Raw genomic sequence first — 5,843 nt, forward strand, 5'->3', positions numbered from 1 at the left:
TGGGTACAGAGGTGACTGCGAAATCCACACATGGTATGAGGAAACATGTTGTGCTGTTCGAGATAGTTCTGTAGCCTTTTTATAGACGATGTGTTCCAATAGCTCCCCCAAACACGAGGTTATGGAGATGGGGCGTAGATTTTCTGTACTCGGTGGTCTTTCAGGATTTGGAATACGGCGCACTTCTGCCATCTTCCATTCTTCTGGGAGTCGACCTGACCTTCACACCGTGTTGAGACGGCCCGTGAGCTCAATAAAAGACTAGTTAACTATGTAAGCCAACAGCTTATTTGTTATGCCGTCCCCTCCTGGAGCCGTGTTGCGCCTGATGATCTGAAGGGCTGCTTTGACTTCGTGGATGTAAATGTCCTCATCCAGTTTAACCTTGGGATGCCTTGTATATGGAGGTAGTGGTGTTTTGGGATAGACCGGGAGGTATTTATCCTGGAGACACTTCATGAGATGAGCGGAATCTCCTGGGTGGGTGTGAATCACCTTTCGCATGATGTGATTGGATTCTGTTTTGCATTTGGAAGGATCGGTTAGATACCGGAGCAGTCTCCAGGTTTGTGATGCAGTTATTGTTCCCTGTAGACTGTCACAAAGGGACAACCAACTTTATTTGCATAAGTGAGCCGCACAGCGGGCGGCTTCCTCCGTCAGCAGAGCTATCTTTTTTGCAGGCGACGATTAAGGCGCTGGCGTTTCCACCGTTTGATTAGGCTCCTTCTTGCTTCCCATAAGTAGAGAAGGTGTAGCTCTACACAGGGGGCCGTCGTGGTAAGCTGAATATTGTCAGTAACGCGATTCATGTCTTCGCGAATATGGGCGGTCCACTCCCTTACCGTGAGGGGCTGGGTGGCTGCACCGCAAGTCTGTCTTGCTCCCGTTGTTTGCGAAATTTTGGCCAGTCTGTTAACTTGGCTGCACCTAGCGGGGCAGCGTATATACTTCCATGTATTGTGGTAGCAAGGACGAAGTGTTCGCTTCCCAGGGTTTCCCCCGTGTGAGACCACATAGCTTTGACGTTCCCTGTGGTAATCGTGAAATCCGGGGACGTGTCTTTGGAGACACTATTGCCCAAACGCGTGGGAGCATGCGGGTCCGACGGCAGAATCAAGTTTTTCTAAGTTAATCAAGTTTTTTAGGCTAATGAAGTTTTCTTCTTGGAGGAGGGAGTGCAAGGTGATTTGTCTTTTGTTGGGGTAGCTGTAGCCCCATAAGGGGTGTGCAGCATTAAAATCTCCCATGATAACCAGTTGTTTAGAGGATGCAATGTGCTTTCCTTCTTTGATTACATGACATTCGTTACTTTCTTGGCCTCTGGGGCGACAGTAAATGTTTAACACGTATAAGATCTCTGCCACTTTAACCTTACTCGGTACAATTTCAATGAGTATTCCTATCTTCTCGGATTACTGGAGTGATGCTGTATAGCTGTAAGTCGTTTCCTTATTAGCGTGGAGAGAGAAATCGGGGGTCCATCTTCATAGGTGACGAAGCCCGAAACGTTCGCAGGGTAGTTTCTTTCCTGAAGTGTAATGATATCGGGTGAATCCTCAGTGGTGGCAATGTACTGAGCTAGTGAGCTTGACTTTTTGTTGTAGTCCCTACAGTTTCATTGCAATATGGTAATCTTTGATTCCTGCTGAAAATTGCGTCTATTCTTAGGAGGTGCCATCTTGCGAGGTGGCGTCGTCTATCAGGGCTGATGGCCTGCTGTAAGGCTTGAGCTCTCGGCCAGAGTGACGAGCAGTGACTGTCTGCCCCTGTTCTTTTTATTTATCTAACCGTTGCGTGATTTGTTTTAGCATGACCATCATTTTCTTTACGGTTTCGGTGATTTGGGATTTCTCTTGCGCTAGCGGGAATTCTGTCGTACGGGGGGGTCGGGAATTTGAACTAGAAGGGGGTATTTGTGCAGGCCTGGTGTGGTAGGGTCAGGCTTTCTGCGTTTTTCTGGTGTAGGGTTTATCCCTTGCCAGATTTCTGCCTTAAGTGCAAGAAGCTCATTATGGAGTTGTCGATTTTCCTCCCGTTGTTGTTTAATCTCGGCAGTAAGCTGAGCGTTTAGTCGTTTTAGCTCCGCCAGCTCGTCACGGTTGGGGGGATTGGGGGGAGACAGAGGAGAGATCAGAGCACGTGGAGAGTGCATCTGAGCCCATCTGACCTGCACTGCGGCGTCTTCAGCAGATCTTAGCTTGGCGGAAGGTGTTCTCCCTCGGGACCTGGACCTGGATCGGGTGTTGCTTCGCTCCCTGGAGGGCCCTCTGAATTTGGAGCGGGATCTTGACTCCCTTCTTGTACGGCGACCCTTGGTGACCTCGCGTTGCTTTTTCCTCCGACTGACTGGTGGAAGAAAGCGTTTCGGGCACGCCTTGCTGGCCGTGACGTGTTCCCCAGCGCTGAGTGCACAATTGGGCTGGCAGTGGTGCGGAACGTCCTTTTGTTTCAAGAGGCCACAGCGCTTGCAGTGGGCGTCCGTGAAAGCGTTCGGCTTGGGGCAAACATCGCCTCTGTGACCTGTTGAGTGAGACGAGTGGCAGAAGGCGTGGGTCCGCTTGTATAGATAGCACCTGTTCTCAACTCTTGCGATGTACACAAAAAGGGGCTTTCTTTCCAGCAAATGTGATCAGCATTGTGCCCGTCGCGCCAAGTCTTCTGCACGTGAGAGGCTCACAACCAGGGGCAGAGAGAACCGCCATTATTTTCTCTGGTGTGGAGTCAAGAGAGATGTTGTGAATAACTCCCTTGCAGGAATTGTCGGGTGAGATTCCGTAGGTGTTTACTGGAGAAACTGTGTTTTCAATCTTCAGCTGTTGAATTTTGTTTAGTGCTTTCGCCACCGCGATGTACGGGGTGCTAACGACCAGTATGTTTTGAGGCTCATTAGTTCTGATCTTGAGATCCGCTTCTCGCCACGTGAGCTTTGCTTCGTGCAGAATGAAGCTGGCAAGCGTGTAAGGGCTGACTTTACTCAGTGCTAGGCCATTACTTGGGCGAATCACCATCTTGTAGTCGTTCTCTGGAAGTGGAGGTGGCCTTGGCTTCCTTGAAACTAGGCTGGGGTTTCTGGTCGGTTTCATCGCCGGATTGAGTTCAGTTGTACCTGCATCTGGAGTGGTAGAATTCTGCTTCTTGCGTTGAGCACATCGGCTGACTTCTATCCATGGTGCAGTATTGTTTTCGTTGTCTTCTTTAGTGCAGAAAAATGCTTCCGAGGGCTACTGGTCCATGTCATCTACGCCGCAAGACAATGGTATTTGGCTTGGAATGAAGAACTACGAAGCCTCTGGGGCTACCGCATGCAGCGACATCACATCCATAGGCGACGCCGGCAGTGTTAGGCGTAGCGCTGCACTACCGCACCGAAGCTTCACATGACGGTAAAATGGCGACAATTTCACTTACGGCCTAAAGTAGGATATTGACGCGATTCAGGTGACTTTTAGCGCACGATGGTAACACTTTTAAGTGATACTAAAGGAACATTTTACAAATATTCCAGTTTTCTGTAGAGCTCATGAGAACGGGACAGCTGTCCTCATCTTCTTCCTAGCTTTGGAAAGCATCGGCCAGCCCCAGCCCCAGTGAGACATGAACGCAACCATTCCCCATCCCTTTGTCCCCTGCCTATGCCCCGCCGAGACCACACGAACTGACCAGTCACGACCAGACGTACAGCCGACGACGTTCCCCCGCCTAGATCTCCGGCACTTTTCCGAGGGCTTTGAACGCTGCCTCTTGGGGTAAGGACTTCACTGTATATACTCATTCTATCTGGTGCTCACAGCAGCTATCGATTGCAAAACTTTCCAGCTGCGCGTCGACATCATCGAGCTCGCGATGGTTACTTCCGGCGTATTCTCCCGCGACGGGTAAGGCTTTGCCACGAATAAATGGAAATACTAGTGCAACAGCTTCCGGACTAGGAGATACCTGGGGCTGCCCGGATGAGAGGCCCCAATAATAAAGCTGAACGTCGTACAGCCACCTCCAAGCGCACAGCACCCGTACTCTGAAATTGCGCTCAACCCGTCAACAGTAGCGTGAACCACTACGGCTGGCTCTCGAGCACTGCTAAGACAAGCTCGAGCTACACTAATACACTGGGGTACCATAATCGAGCTTCGGTGGGACGAGGCTGTGGAAAATTTTTAATAAGAATGCTGTCTTTGCCATATGACTAACGTGACAGAATCTGTACAATATTGAGTGCTTTCGTTCAATTTATTCATTGTTTTGTTTTATGTCAGGAATAAAGGATAATTTTTCGTTCAGCAGCAGTCGAAAAAATTTCTGCTCTTTTTCTGCCACACATGGGTTTGTCCGCGTACCTTGAAAGTTAGAAAAAAGCACGCACCTGCTTTTTCCACAGTTAAAACCCCTCACATTTGCCCACCTTGAGAGGCTGTTTACTCTAAGTCGAAGTTGTTTCTCCCAAATGGCCACATTGCAAGATTTGAAAGTAATCCTAACATCATCCACATATACAGAGTCAGAGAGAGAGATTGGGGTATCATCATCATCATCATCAGCCTATGTACGCCCACTGCAGTGCAAAGGCCTGTCCCATTATTCTGCAATTACCTCGGTCCTGTGCTAACAGTGACCAATTCCCGCAAACTTCTTGATCTCATCTGCCCATCTAAATTTCTGCCGCCCCCTGCAACGCTTGCCTTCTCTAGGGATCCACTCTGTTACCCTTAATGACCAGCGGTTATCTTGCCTTCGCATTACATGCCCTGCCCCCGTCCATTTTTTTCTTAATCTCTACTAATATGTCCTTAACACGTGTTTGTTCCCTGACCCACTCCGCTCTCTTCTTGTCCCTTAATGTTACACCTATCATTTTCCGCTCCATTGCACGCTGAGTCGTTCTCAATTTAAGTTGAACCCCCTTAGTGAGCCTCCAGGTTTCTGCCCTGTAGGTAAGTGCCGGTAAGATGCAGCTCTCGTACACTTTCTTCTTCAGCGACAATGGTAGATTGCTATTTATTATCTGAGAATGTCTGCATATGCACCCTACCCCATTCTTATCCTTCTAATTATCTCTGCCTCATGGTTGGGATCTGGGGTCACAACTTGTTCTAAGTAGATATATGCGCTTACCACTTCCACTGCCTCGCCACCTATCTCAAACCGCTGTGCGGTCCCGAGGTTATTGATCATTACTTTAGTTTCCTGCATATTAATTTTTATGCCCACGGTTCTACTCTGTTCGTCCAGTGCGGAAAACATGCTTTTCAAATTGTACCCCGGATTACTTAGCAACGCAACGTCATCAGCAAATCTGAGGTTACTGAGGTATTCTCTATTAACCCTTACTCCGACCTGTTCCCAATCCAACGTTCTGAATACTTCTTGTAATCATGCTGTGAATAACATTGGAGAGATTGTGTCTCTTTGTCTGACACCCTTCCTTATAGTATATATACTGCTCTCCTTATGGAGAATGATGGTAGCTGTGGACCCTTTGTAGATATCCTTTAGTATTCTTGCATAATGCTCATCTACCCCATGGTTCCGTAATGCCTGAATGACTGCTAGGGTTTTGACCGAGTCAAATGCTTTCTCATAATCTATGAAGGCTATATATAGGGGTTCAGTACACTCAGCGCACTTCTCTATCACCTGATTTATCGTGTGAATATGGTCCATTGTTGAGTAACCTTTACGGAACCCCGCTTGTTCTTTAGGTTGACTGAAATCTAAGGTTGCAGAGATTCGGTTAGCGATTACTTTGGTACATACCTTGTAGACGACTGATAGTAAGCTGATCGGCCTGTTTTTTTCAAGTGCTTCATGTCGCCTTTCTTATGGATTAGGATGATGTTCGCGTT

The sequence above is a fragment of the Haemaphysalis longicornis genome, unplaced genomic scaffold, assembly GCF_048455015.1.
Source record: "Haemaphysalis longicornis isolate Haplotype H1 unplaced genomic scaffold, Haemaphysalis longicornis Haplotype H1 scaffold_13, whole genome shotgun sequence".
Lineage (NCBI taxonomy): Eukaryota > Metazoa > Arthropoda > Arachnida > Ixodida > Ixodidae > Haemaphysalis > Haemaphysalis longicornis.